Source organism: Mustela nivalis (genome assembly GCF_964662115.1).
Source record: "Mustela nivalis genome assembly, chromosome: 4".
NCBI lineage: Eukaryota > Metazoa > Chordata > Mammalia > Carnivora > Mustelidae > Mustela > Mustela nivalis.
The window spans coordinates 116569925-116584553 of record NC_139023.1 but is presented as its reverse complement, the minus strand read 5'-3'; the positions used below and the strand labels follow the sequence as shown (position 1 = coordinate 116584553).

At 42.7% G+C, this 14629-nt stretch overlaps 1 protein-coding gene across 5 annotated transcripts in view; it reads right to left on the bottom strand.

Annotated features, from left to right (window-relative positions):
• The window catches only part of GPRIN3 (GPRIN family member 3), a 69780-nt gene extending 55768 nt beyond the window's left edge, over window positions 1-14012 (bottom strand). Inside the window, exons 1-2 of one of the 5 annotated variants that reach the window (XM_082726571.1) lie at window positions 13547-14012; window positions 4383-4522 (exon numbers count right to left, since the gene is read on the bottom strand). The gene's annotated coding sequence lies outside the window, so the exon portion shown is untranslated. Of the gene's footprint in view, window positions 1-4382; window positions 4523-13336; window positions 13491-13546 lie in introns of those variants that run through there. The other 4 variants (XM_082726572.1, XR_014310586.1, XM_082726570.1 and 1 more) reach the window with 4 other exon arrangements.
• Window positions 14013-14629: the final 617 nt, after the last annotated feature.

Below are 14629 nucleotides of genomic sequence, written 5' to 3'. Positions count from 1 at the left end.
AATGATACAGAAAAACAATAAGCGTCATTGAAATGCAACTCCTCCCTCAATGTAACTGATTTCAAGAAAACATAAATGCTAAAATTTTTCATTTCACTCAAACTTGTAAAGATTTCTAACTGACCAAAGATGCATTATTCTTTACTCAAAAATCATGATAGTACTAATTTTTCCCTTTGTATTCAAAAGAGCCCAAGAGTTAGACCTTTCTATTCATGAAATGTACAAGCCACTTTTGTTCAGGAGTTGCGTCACACATGTTTTAAATTTCTAATACGAGCCTTGACCATGGGTTTTACCAATGAAGGGACTTTCCAATGGAGAGCTCTTAGTTGTTGAGGAAGTACAAAGAAAAGATTATGGCAGAAGTCCAGGGTTCCAAAGGCTTTAACTTCAATGGGAATCACAGACATGTAAACTCATTTAACACAGAAGTCAGAGAAGACAGACCTCTAGCTTTCTTGCATGTCGACAACACCTACCACAGAAACTCTCCACAGGCTGTTTGTTCCACGAATACATAAGTAAATAAATGAATGCCTAAGTTCTTGGTGGTGATGGAGACAGGGGCTAAGAAGGGCATCTCCAAGTTCCAGAAAAGGCTGAAGAGACCCTAAATGCAGAAAACAGGCTGACGATAGAAGAAAAAAAAAAATGGAAGACAATTTCTAAAAACTTGGACATTAAAACTAAAATTGTTCTTAGGAATTTCTGGACCAAGCTTTTCACTTCTAGAGAAAACTGAGGTGCCTTGGGCAATGACATGACCTCAAGTACCTCTTTCCCAGATAGTGACATTTGTGTGCCACTTTCATGATTTTTGCCTTATGGTGCTTCTTATCTACACTATTTTTTTGCCTAACCTTTTTTATTCAATTGACTTTAACTGCTGCACTAGATGAAAACATTTGACTACTTAAGAAATGGTAAAACCACATGTTTGATGTGCTAGTAATTTATTTTTCATATAGTATATAGTACACTTGGTTTATGGTATATTTTCAAAATACAGCATTTAAAAATACACTGTTATATGTATTATTAATATATTTATACTAAAAGAAATTCATTGTTTTACTATTAAATTCGTATGTTTTACTATTAAAATAAAAAGTAAATCTGTATGCTACCTAAGATCATCTTACAGGTCACTGATCAGAATCTCCTGCATTTTGAAAACTAGTGCGCTTTACCATGCCATCGCCCAGAACAAGGCATTTGGATTGTGCAACCACACAAAGTGGTAAAGACATTTCCAGATTGATGACAAGAGTCCAGTAATAAGACCAAGGCCCGTAGGGGACTTCTGCCTATTTTTCTTAACTAAAAAAAAATCAATTGCTTTCTAAGGAACTAAAAATAAATTAAGGCAGAAGTCATGGCTTTAAAAACAATTAGTGGATTTTCATCTTCAAAATGGACAGAGATGACGTCTTCATCCCCCTGCCAAATGTCTTTAATTATTAGAAATAGTTTTCAGGGGCGCCTGGGTGGCTCAGTGGGTTAAGCCACTGCCTTCGGCTCAGGTCATGATCCCAGGGTCCTGGGATCAAGCCCCGCATCGGACTCTCTGCTCAGCAGGGAGCCTGCTTCCTCCTCTCTCTCTACCTGCCTCTCTGCCTGCTTGTGATCTCTCTCTGTCAAATAAATAAATAAAATCTTAAAAAAAAAAAGTAAGTTTTCAGAAGGAACTTGTCTCAAATGAGCCTTCTGTACACAGACTGCCTTTTTTTCAGCCTTTAATTTGCAACTAGAACACTTAGCTGCAAGCTATAATGAGGAATTGCTCAACTTTCATAAGTAAATGAGTATCTATGATTAAAACATCAATCACAGAAACACTAGTTCTATAAATAGTTCTGAGTCCAAAGTCCATGGTAGGGCTAAGCACAGGCACACGCTCCCTTGTTCTTGTTCTAGGTCTGTTTGCGCACGTGGATGAGCACGTGACTACCTGATATGTATTTGGTTCTTCTCTTGAGAAACAAAGAAACGCTATTTGCTGAACGTATGTGTTACCTGGATATTTTGATAAAAGATTTTTGTTTTTCAACTCAACCACCTATACAATGATTTGTAAAGTTTCAACCTAAAATGTTTGTCTTTGAACTCCCCGCGTTTGCTTAAAGAATGTCTTATTTCTGATTTAGAAGTTTTCGATTTTTTCAGCAACCTAAAATCCGAGATGAAAGAAATCCATCTATAAAATCCAAACTATTCCTTTTCTTTTGACCCAGTGGTAACAATAATTAATAACGTTACTACACTGCAGTGTGGCTCAGTCGTGAAGCCTGTGACCTTTGAAGTCGGACGACTGAATGTGCACACAGCTCAGCTGGCTACTATCTGAGGAACCTTGGGCAAGTTTTTAATCTGTTTCCTCATCTCTACAATGGGGGAAGTAATAGTTCAAATCTCATAGATTGGTCTAGATGAGAAATGGGTTTAGCAGGATGTCACCAACAAAAAAGTCTGAAGGATGCTTTGAAAGAGTTTTGAATGTTCTGAAAGAGTTGTAACTCATTAACAAACAGATCTGTCATCTCTCCACCTCCTGTTTCCTTATAGGGGAAAGTAGATGGATGAAGAGAAATGTCCTAGGGTTCTCTTCTGCCCTAGAACCAAGATGTCAAAAATGCCCTGAGTGGTTCCCTCGGACTCCTGCTCTCCCTTTACCCCACTTTTCTTCCTCTTCCCCATGTGTTTGGCTGGCTTTTCATTCTTTACTGCTTATCATCATTAGTTCTGAAATCTAGGTGCTGCCCTCTTCTCTTACTTCCCCTGTGCCACAGGAAAGGTCCCTTCTCAGTAGGGATGAACATATAAAGGTGGAAGCAATCACCAGGCATTCCAGAGACAGCAATTAGACCACCTGGCCTTCCCAGGTCGTAAGGTGCTGAAGAGGAAGACCACGGAAGAGGGATAAGCACGCCTTAGAAAAAAAGGATAGCACGAGGACATGGAATATTTCACGGAGCAACTATGAAAACACTTAGGTGTTTTCAGTACCCCAAAATGGGCACATTACCCAATAATGATCTGATTCAAGATCATTTTCCAAGGGTGGAAGTGATCCTTGAGAGTCTAAGCACTAATGCAAAACAGTGGCCTTTAACTTGTCTTAAAATACACTAGTGTATTACAAACCATTTATGCGCAATGGTAAAGTGCCACTGACAGCAAGTGATTTATTAAATGACTAATTTAGAGCCGTTTTCTCTACCGTCAGCTACGCTAATCTCAATGATAAAGTAATTTCTATAATAATGTTACTCTCATTTATCTCACTTGCATTTGTAGATGTTTTCTTGCATAGAAGAAAAAGGGAGGGTGTGAAGTTATATTGACGTTCTGGTGTACTCATGGGCTGGAAACGACTTATAACATAGAAATTAGGTGCCAGCAGAAACTTAGAAGTTTTCTTAATCTTACACCTGCCCCCTCTTGGTCCTATTTGCTACCCTCTGTTTCTTAGTTGGTTTTTAGCAGAATGAAGTTCAAAGTACGTATGCCTGCATTTTTATTTTTGACAACATTAAGGGAGTGTAGCGTGGCAAAGGCTTCCTCTCATTTTCAAGTTGGCCTGGCTGCGAAGAAAGGAGCCCAGGTGCGGTGTGCAGCTGGCGAAGCTGAGACAAGGGATGGAAAGTAAGTGAATTGCTTGGGCCTAAACGAAGGAAAAGAGAGGTTCAGGGGTGTCTGTTTGGGACAGAGAAAGAAGCCTGCTTCTGAGGCTGCTCAGGGAATTCCCAAGGAATTCCCAGGAAAAGAGCCCACTCTAACTTTGCTGAGCCGTATTTATTAATATGTTGATGTAGGCCAGGAGTCGGAATTATTTGAGAGTTCAGCCTATGTTTTATTCATTTTTGAATCCCCAGCCCGTAGCGTGGGGCCCAACATATATATCAAGTACTCAACATAAATGTATTAAGTGATCCAAGCCTCCATCTTCCTTAAATCAGAGCTTCCGCCAGCTCTCTTTCACATTCTATACTTCATCTCCTAAATAAAATCCTATTTCCAGTTTGAGGAATGCTTTTATTGCATTTGCAAAGCAGAAGTAATGGACACATCCCCAATCCATCAAGCTCACATTATGAACTTTTATCATCCCTCCCTGAGAGTTAGACTCACTACTCAAAAGCCACAAACCCCAGAGGGGTGATCTTTAAAAACCCATCATTACAATTTTAAACATCCAAATAACCACCAGGGGACTTAGGACAAGAGTTCTTCCTACAAGCCTGAAAGTTTCAGTGTAACTAAATTTATGTTATTTAAAGTCACGAAGGAAAATGAACTTTATCCCTAAAGAATTTTAGCACCTGTGGTCTTTTATGTATTATCAAGACATTTCGGGTGATAGTAGACCTAATACTTACAGACGTGGACCTCATCCTACAAGGAAACGCACTTCATCCAAAGCAATGGTACAGGCGAGGTCGCCGTGTCGTCTGTTGGCTTCCCCTGCCACTCTTCTCAGTGCTGTCTTCTTGGAGTGAGGCTGCCAAAGCAGGGCACTCTGGGATGAAGAATTTGATGTGAGGATGTTTTTAGAAGCCAGGTAGGAGGCACGATGTGGGGGTGGCACGCAGTGAAGTGTGCACGAGGAAGGAAAGCAGCAGCAGCCGTTGAGAAAGAATGAGATTTGAGAGAGCTATTAATTAAGAGCTTTCTCTACTTCAGAGCTCTGCCCGAGCTTGTCATCTGATTGTCTCCAAAAGGCATCTATCTCTATTTACAACACGAAGAGATCAACTCTGCCACAGTCAACTCCTGGCGAGCCGTAGCAGCGGAGCAAGGCCACGCCAGCCTGTGGCCAGACTGCGCAGCGATCTGGGCGATGGGCTGACAGCCCCGCCGACTGTCATCGCTAGGTAAGCCCTTCTCAGCTGTACAGACAGAGCCACAAACGGAGATAGGAGTTGACACTACTTCGGACAGTCTGTTGTCAACGGCTGACTGAATGGCATGCACGGGTTACTTCAAAGACTGAGGTGTGCTCTGGGCTTCCAGGAATTTCTGCAAGTTTGGTATATATCTGAAGAGTTGTACATAACATAAAGATAGGGTGCATTTCAAAATACACTGGGGCACGTGGGTGGTTCAGTGGGTTAAGATTCTGCCTTGGGCTCAGGTCATGATTCCAGGGTCCTGGGATGAAGTCTGCTCCTCCCTCTGCCTGCCACTCCCCCTGCTTGTGCTTGCACACTCTCTTTCTCTCTCTCTCTGACAAATAATTAAATAAAATCTTTAGGGGCGCCTGGGTGGCTCAGTTGGTCAAGCATCTGCTTGGGCTCAGGTCATGATTCCAGGGTCCACAGGATGGAGAGGGAGCCTGCTTCTCCCTCTCTCTCTACCCCTCTCCCTGCCTGATCGATCTCTCTCCCTCTCCCTCTCTCTCTCTGTGTCAAATAAATAAAATCTTTAAAAAATAAATAAAAAATAAAAATACATAAAGCAATCTGATGTCAAGTTGTAGTTATTGGTTAAGGTAAAGGTTTAGTTGAAGAATAAATAAATTGTTCAGACAGTTCATTTTGTTTGCTTGTTGCTAAATGTGGGACAGTAAAACAAACAAGCAAACAAAATTCACTCTTCTCTTACTAACAGATGGGGTCAACTTAGTTTGCATTCATTAATCTTTCATAGAATCTATGTATTTTGATGGTGGAAACTTTTTAGACCCTCATAGTTTATGGAAGTTAACTGCATGGATGCAGTGATCTCCCTACTTTGTAGAGTCTGATCAGTTTCATGAGTACATGAAGGATCATGAGGGCTCCATGATCCTTCGGAAACACCTAATCCAGACTTCGCAAATTCAATTCCTATTAAATGAAGTTGTTGAGTACAAGTAACTTATAGGAAGCCTCAGTGTCCGATAGACAGTAGGGAGTGGTGGGGACTGGTGTGAAATAAAGAGATAGCACATTAGTTAGCTAACCATTAGTTAGCTCCTACCCAGAGAATAAGCATCAGTGTTTTGTTTTGTATTCTGTATCTCTTGATTTTTAAATACTGACTTATTAAAAAGAAACACCCACAAGCCACATAAAATATGATCTTCCTGCTGGGCCCGCAAACTGCCAGTTTTTAACTTATGATCTCTCACATACTTCTTCAAGCCTGAGGACTGGACAAGTTAAGTGAAGTGCATCAGGTCTCTCAGATGTTTGCAGCCAGGGATCCTTCTGCTGAGAACCTATATGTATAGACATGAAATCATCTCCATGTGAAAGGAGACTGCATAGGCATTTTCATTCACTTAATGAGAATTCAGCCCCTGACCCTGACATTGACAGATTTCTGTTCTCTGACTGCTTTCAGAACATGTTCAACATGGAAACAAGATCAAATCTCCACACCCATTTGTCGTAAGCAATTTTGACTCATTCAAGGATGCAAGGGGAAATGCACACCCTTTTATGAACCTTAGCACTGATTAAAATTCTCATTATCATTAAAATTCTAGTCACTTAATTTTTACCTGCATTTTTCAAGAAGAAATCATATATAGGATTCAAATAAAGACATGCTTAGGAAACCATAAAACGAAGTACAAATCAAAAGCTCATGCTATAGGGGCGCTTGGGTGGCTCAGTGGGTTAAGCCACTGCCTTCAGCTCAGCTCATGATCTCAGGGTCCTAGGATGGAGTCCCATATCGGGCTCTCTGCTCAGCAGGGAGCCTGCTTCCCTCTCTCTCTCTCTCTCTCTCTCTGCCTGCCATTCCGTCTTCTTGTGATCTGTCAAATAAATAAATAAAATCTTAAAAAAAAAAAGGGTCTCGTGCTATATAAAAAAACAGGGCATAAGAATCACAGAAGGGTTGTTGAAATAACTGATCTTTAAGTCATGTTTTAGGGGACTGAGAAGCTAATTTAGGATGAAGGACTGAGCATTGCAAAATGATGTAAGGGCAAAGGCAAAGACCAAAGTCTAACAAAGTGGAATCCACAAGGAATCAAGTTATCTCTTGCATTTCTGAACAACAGCTTTTAAAAAGTATAGCAGGAGAAAGCAAATTCACTTCAGAATAAAAAAAGAAGGAAAACAATTCAAGATTTCTCTATTATATTCAGCAGCACTATCCCACATGGCCATAATTCAGAACAAAAATCTGGAGTTGATGCAAAATTCTGAATCCTGATGATATCTGCCATATTGTACTTATTAAGCAGATGCATAGGCACAGACTATTACATTTCAGACAAACTGTCAACAAGAATTGAAACAAAAAAGATGCTCTGATTACTGAGAAAATACACGGAAAACAAATGCTTAACTCCCTTGAGCTCTTAATTTACCCAAAGTTGTGCATTATAAAGAAAAAGAAGAGTCTCCCATAGACCTAATATGGTTGTTTTAATTTTAGGTTATTTAGAAATTAATATCCTGAGAAAACAATCAAGAATGTATCTCCCATAAAACATCTTGATTATTCCCCCTAAACCAGATCTCCCACTTTGCTGGACCACTTACAATTCAGGCTTTAAAAAGGAGCCTCTGCAACTCCTTTTCCCTAGAAAATTAGTAGATGCAAATATGATTTTTTAAGGAGCTCTGGAGCTCTCTGTCCAGCTGTCGGTTACTGAATTAGCAAAGCGCCGAGGTCCCTGGAGGTGCCTGTGACTTTGGGAATTTTTACTCCCTAGCCTTGACTTTTTTCAGGGTTTGCTTGGGTCTCCAAGGGTCACAGGCCGTGACTACTGACTAAAGCAATCTTTCCAGGGCTGGCTTGAGTATCCACTGTGTTTAAGACCCAGGAATTAACATTTTTAAATTGAATCTGGTGTGTAAGGCCAAAAGAGCGCCTTGCCTCGGATCACACAGCTGATGCCCACAATTTTTCTGCCACATCCCAGATCCCTGGGACAGAGATCACTGCACAGTCACTTAGAAAGGCTTACGGCATTGACTCTCAATATGGGAGGGAGGGATGCAGGAATAATTAGAATTCCCTTCCCCCCACCACTCTGGAGCCATTCAAATCCTCTCTTCAGATCCTGTTCCTTCTTCCCTTAGCACAGAATTGGTAGAGAATAGAAAGAAGTCTAGATTTCAGCCACAGCTCTAACAAGGATTAGGACAAATTATTCACTCATCTGGGATTCACCTGTAATGTTTTTATTTCCCAGTAACTAAAGGCAGGACTAAACAGTGGCGTTCAGGCCTGGCTACTGGAATCCCTTTAAGACCATCGTAAAATACAGATTTCTAAGCCCTACTTCCAGATTCAGATTTGGCTTCAATAGGTCATAGCATTTAACCTTCCAGCTAAGGGTCCGTTACTATTGCCTGATAATAATAATTCAGCCTCCCACTTACACTGCTAGCTTTAAAATAAAGCCGACAATCTAATTACAGACATGAAAAATTAGAAAGCTGTTATTGTGTTGCCAACTCCAATAAGCCCAGATAAAAAGCTGTGAAAATTTTTCTCACTGGCATTCAAGACACTAAGTAATCTAAATGGTACGCGCATTTACATTTTCCCCCATAAAATTCAATAAAATGTCTTTTCAATTCAAATGAAGCCTCTAAATGTTTTTATTATTCTGGACTTGACTCTTCTGCAAAAAACTTAGGTTATCACTGATTTACACATTCTGATGTGGAGAAGGAAGATGAACAAGGATTCTGGGACATCTTTATAAAAAGTGAATCTTACTCCAAAGCCAACTAATTTAGGCACCTGAGTCTATTGTAACTGTCCCTCTTCTTCCGGTTAAGGGCATAACCTTATTCTAAAAGGTGTCAATACCATAACACTGTTTGATTCCCTAGGAAAGCCAGCAAGAGTTGAAAGAAGCCCACCAAACATGTTAAAAAGCACGAATAAAGACTTCCTCACCCGATTTTATCGACTCGAAATAGCTATCAGGTTGCAGCAAAAATCACTGATGCCAACTTCTCAAAATGCATACAACCCTATTTAAATCTTTAAAATGATGAACAAGTCAGAGTGCAACTGGAAAATAAAATCTGCCAGGTTCTGCCCTTCCTTTTTGGGTTCTGAGTACCAAGTCATCTGTTTCATTTTCCATAAAGCTGTCGGTTCTTAGCATGGGTCCTAGCACGGGGCTTTATACCCAAGAGGCATGCAGGAAAGGAGACTTACAGGAGAGAATAGAAAGGTTTGCCCAGTTTGGGGCAGTCACTCGATCACCCTTGTCCCTCTGTGCCAATGATGGTACTTGTGTTCTGAGAAATGAAATGCTCAGGCTACAGTGTGGTGTGTCACATGATTTCAATTGTTTATTAAATTCAATCGAAACAAGGCCTAGCTAGTAAATTATTGCAAAAAAAGATTTCTTCTTAAAGGCAGGAAATGAAAGATTTATGACGTGATGGACATTCTGTCTAGATTTTCTTAAAGCAGTAGTACTAGGAAAAAAAATCTTAGATATAAAATAAATTGCAACTCTTGAGTCAGATTTTAGTCCAAACAGAATTTCTGCTGCAATTTCCTCCCTGCAACTTGATTCCCATTTTTTTCTTTTTTAAATGATTCTTAAATAAAGTTCATATTACCTCACCTCATTTTTTACTTCCTCCTTCTAGAACACCACCCCTTCCTCACAGCCCAACCAGATCCACTGATCTTTCATAAAGTAGCTCACGTTCCATCTCCTCCTTGAAGCCTTTCTGGATTAATGCAGTCCACAAGGTCTCCTCTCCTAACTTCACTGCCATGAATTACTGGTAAGTCATAATGTTTTTCCTTTCTCAAGGCAGTTCGGCTCTTCGGAATATTGTGTACGTGCGTGTGTACCAGATGTCCCAGTTGACTCTTGGGGTCTTGCAAATTGGAAGCATCTCTTTTTGTCACTTAAAGAAGTAGCTTTTGGACTTTTTGGAACATGATGCTTAATCAGATATACATTCTAAATCATAGTCTGATGTGTCTATATACCTATAAATAAATATATATTTAACCAAAGAGTTCCATGAGCTGTACTTATCCTTCTATTCTGCTTTACTTTTATTTTATTTTTTTATTTTTAAGATTTTATTTATTTATTTGACAGATAGAGATCACAAGTAGGCTGAGAGGCAGGCAGAGAGAGGAGGAAGCAGGCTCCCTGCTGAGCAGACAGCCCAATGCGGGGCCGGATCCCAGGACCTGGGGATCATGACTGGAGCGGAAGGCAGAGGCTTGAACCCACTGAGCCACCCCGGTGCCCCTTATTTTATTTTTTTAAATAAAAATGCCATCAGACCCAGTACACTGACTTCACAATGGGTTGTGACCCGTTCCAGAAGGGCATTTACTGATTACTGTGGGACTGCCATATATATTTCTCTCCCTTAAAACAGAATTTTAAAAATTGTATGAGACCTGGCTCTCTTTAGAGTGTGTTTGAGCTACTTCTTTTTTTCTTTCAGTTTTTCAGACCATCACACTTGTGCCTTTTGGTGTCATCTGGGACAATTAAATCCTTGGCATATACAGTATTTTCCATCTTTTTGCCCCGAGGAATGTTATCATAAAAATAAGATTCTCTGCATTTCTTAAGCTCCAATCTCCATTCTTTCATTCCCTTTCATTTTTACATTACGGGAAGTGGGTAGTAGACATTTTGTAGACGAAGATATCGAGGCACAGAGAATTAGGACTTCCTCAAGGGCACGTCTCCCTTTTAATCAGGTCATTACAATAGTAAATGGGGTTTCTAGATATTTGAAGGATATAAAGTTGGGGGATGGGAACACAGTGCCTCCCTATAATCGTGTGTATCTCACTTGACCAGGTCAAACGGTTTTTACTGACCAGATGAGTCAGGGGCTCTGCCAGATTTCAGTTTGAAGGTCAATCAGCCTCCTTTCAGCCTCATCTTTCCACCTTTGTCTACTTGCAGTTTTTCACCTACCTCCAGCTACTTATTATTCCTGGGCCTCTTCATCCTTTGGCCCCTCTATTCTCTTTATCAAACTAGTTCCTCTCGTCCTTCGAGTTTCCAGGCACTGTCCTTGTCTTCTCTATCTCCACAACCAGGCGTCCACAGCTTCCTGTGCAGGCTTTGTCAGAGCACTTAACTAGCTGGTGCTCCTGGCTTCCCAAGTTGTACCAGCAGGGGCTGTGTCTCCCTCACTCTTCTCTTCTGTTCCATAGTCTAAGACCATGGTAAGTTCTGGATAAACAAATGTCGAATGTGTGAATGAATCAGTGAAGAAGTAAGTGCATTGAGGGCAGAAACTGTCACCATTGAAGGTGGTACAAGGAACCCAAGTGTGAACTGGGGCTGGAATTGTGTGTCCTGAATCTTGGAGGCCAATCTTTTAGGATTTGGGATTCCATGGCTGATACTTTCATGCTTCCCCATCAGCTATAGATTTTCTGACTGGAAAGTCATACAGTGAAGAAGAGCTGTGTCTAATATATTCTTTTAAGTATATTTGAGCACGATCAAGAAAATGTCAAAGGGTCAAATAATTAAGGCAAGTGTATTGAGGCAATTAAAAAACACCTAAATTTTGGGGTGCCTGGGTGGCTCAGTGGGTTAAGCCTCTTGCCTTAGGCTCAGGTCATGATCCCAGAGTCCTGTGATGGAGCCCTGCACTGGGCTCTTTGCTCAGCAGGAAGCCTGCTTCCCACTTTCTCTCTGCCTGCCTCTCTGCCTACTTGTGATCTCTGTCTGTCAAATAAATAGATAAGATCTTAAAAAGCAAAAACAAACAAACAAACAAACAAAACACCTAAATTTCAAAACAGCTCGTTAGACCCTATCCTGACCTCCATTTGAGACCTAATTCAGGTCATGCTTCAGGCCTCCACTTCCCACGCAAAGCACTGCACTTTTGATTTTGTCCTCATCATTTTCATAAAAGTCTAGTTAGGGATTAAGGGAAGCTTCAGCACAACACAACACACACTGCATGGGTCACCATGAGTTCCTCTGCTCTGTTTCCAAAATAAATCCCAGTGATATACCATCTAGACTTGCAATGGCAAGTACTACTTTTTTTTCCTGTTTATGAATCAACAACCCATTTCCTCCCCCCCCCCCCCACCCCAACAACACATAGAAACTTGAAAAGTGCTCTTTGTGATTCTATTTAAAGAACATTCTCTAATGCAAACTCCGTCTTTCGCAGATAGGGACAGAGCAGATTTTCTTCTTTATGCTGTGACTCATGTGTCTTTATTCCCAGACTCAGGGCAGGCCAATGGTGAACACAATGGAAAAGAAAAAATAGTTTATAACAGGAAAATAAGCACATCCGAGAGAAGTACGCTCAAAGCATTATCAAAGTAAAATATACAGCAGCACCAACAAAAGCAAACAAAAGCCCACGCAAGAGATGTGTAAATATTTCATGAAGCTAAGCCTTAATCAACTCTCTCTCCAAATCTTGCTGGTGTTGTAAACACTCAGTTTCTTTCAGTCCCACCATGACCCAGATTCCTCGCAAAAAAATAAAAAAAATAAAAATATGGACCGACGGTTCTTTAACAAATGTGCTGTGAAAAATACTCAGATGAGCCATATCCAGGGATTGCTTTAACTGGAAGAAGATACCTTAATAAAAGGGAGTTGCTTCTTGGTGACTCTGGGCTTCTTTCTCCATTCCTCCTCTAAACCCCTGCCTTTTCCCTACTGCCTCTGCCGGTTTCTGGACATTCACATCATCTTAACCTTGAACTGTCTACACTTCAAGCAGAGATTTCTCCCAACGCTTCTTCAGGAGGCCCTTTAAATCCAACAGCGATCTGCTGCCTTCCCACCACCTAAAATTCACCTCCCAGTGCCCAGGTATCCCCCTTCCTCCGGACACCCCCTTTCATTGTCCACTGCAGCGTCTGAAATTTTGCGTATCTTTTAGATCTGCCTGGATAGGATGAAAATCTGTTGTGTGTATTGGCTGGCACTGTTCAGATCTTTTCTAAAAGCCCTCTCCCAAGAACCATTTATAGCCTCCAGTCTCTACCCTGATTTAATGTGGTTCCAAAGTTCACCTCTAGATACTGAACTGGTCTCTACAATGATTTCCCTTTATCAACCTCTGACTGCCCCCCCCCCCGCCCCGTGTCCACCTATTTCAGGAAAAACTACATATGTAAATGTGTGCGTGTATTAAAAGACACACACACACACACACACACACACACTAGTGTTTTGACCCTAAAGAGAATTAAGCATGGGAAAATGAGAAAAATACTAGTATTATAGTATTACAGACAGACACACAGACACACACACACATCACAGTGTGCACACCCGATTGATTATAAAACCCCCGCCCAAGAACGAGAACAGCAGGTAGCTTCTCCCGTTTACCTTCAAAGCCAGAATCTAAGGGAGCAATGACCTTGCAGAGAAATTCATCACCTGCGAGAAAGACGGCCCCTCCTGGAGCGCAGAATGCGATGGGGAAAAGAGCAACAGGCAAAACGATCACCGGGCAAAATGTGGGACCCAATCCATCCCCCGTCACTACGGGGCACACCGCAAAGCTCCGGTCCCACGGGTTGGACGCTGGGCAAAGGGGGCGCGGCGGGGGGAGAGGGGCGTCTTCTCCCGCGGCCCCCGGTCGCCTACCTGCTCTGGCCCGGTTCTCCCCCGCGCGGCGGGGCGACTGCCTGCGCTGTGGCGGGGTTTTCCCGTCGCATGTCCCAAGCAGCGGTTCTCGGCGCCACACGGAGGGCTTCGGCGGGCTCTGGAGCAGCGGTCCTTTTTAGACCCGCTCCGGGAGCGAGCTGGGTGCTTGCAGGAACTGATATTACTATGCAAAGAGCAGAGGCGGCGCGCAGGAGCCGGGCGGAGACCGCGGGGGCCGCCCCCACCGCGGGGCTGCAGCCGCTGCCGCCGCCGCTGCCGCCGCTGCCCGGCACCGAGCCAAATTGGAGGTGGGAGTTCACGCGCCCGACTGCTCATCCGTCAGGCCCGGGATGCGCGCACCTGTCCACGTAGGGCAGCGCCGCGGGGCCGAAGCCTCAGAGGAAGGGGCTGCAGCTCCGCGGGCGGCGGCGACGGCGGCGGCAGCAGGACGCCGAGCTCCGCCCCCGCCGCACCCCAGCCCAGCCTTCCAGGTCCCCGGGGAAGGGTTTGCAGCCGCGACTTGCTGCGCGCCAAGGGGCGTAGCTGGCTAGAGGCTGAAGGGTTATGGTTCTACTGCAAGGTGATCAGAGGCAGACAGAAAGTTAAAGAAGAGATAAAGGTAGAGGACTGGGGCCAAGAGCGGCTCAGCAGGAATGCTGGCCCTTGCTCCTTCCCACAGGTCACCAGCACCAGTCTCCATGGCTGTGTCTAGACTCTAGCAGACAGTTTCTAATAAAGCCACGTGCAGTGAAGATCTGAAAGCAAGGAAGCCCCCGACATTTAGTCTGTGTTGCAAAATGTACAGTGTCCTGCGTATTTGGAGATTACATTGCAGACAGTTTTCTTGTCCTTCCTTCCCACTCCCCCGCCCCCATCTATGGGCGTGGATGGCTTTGAAAATCATCCCTGCCGAGTGGCTTCAGTAATACTAAATGGGATGTGTAGTATGGTTAGCAGCTGTAGATGTGCAAATGATACAATGTAAAGAACTATTATTAACTGAATATTGTGGGCTGGCACTGTGCAAAATGCCTTATATCTGCCTAATTCCCACAACAACTCAGTGAAGGGGGTGTTGTTCTG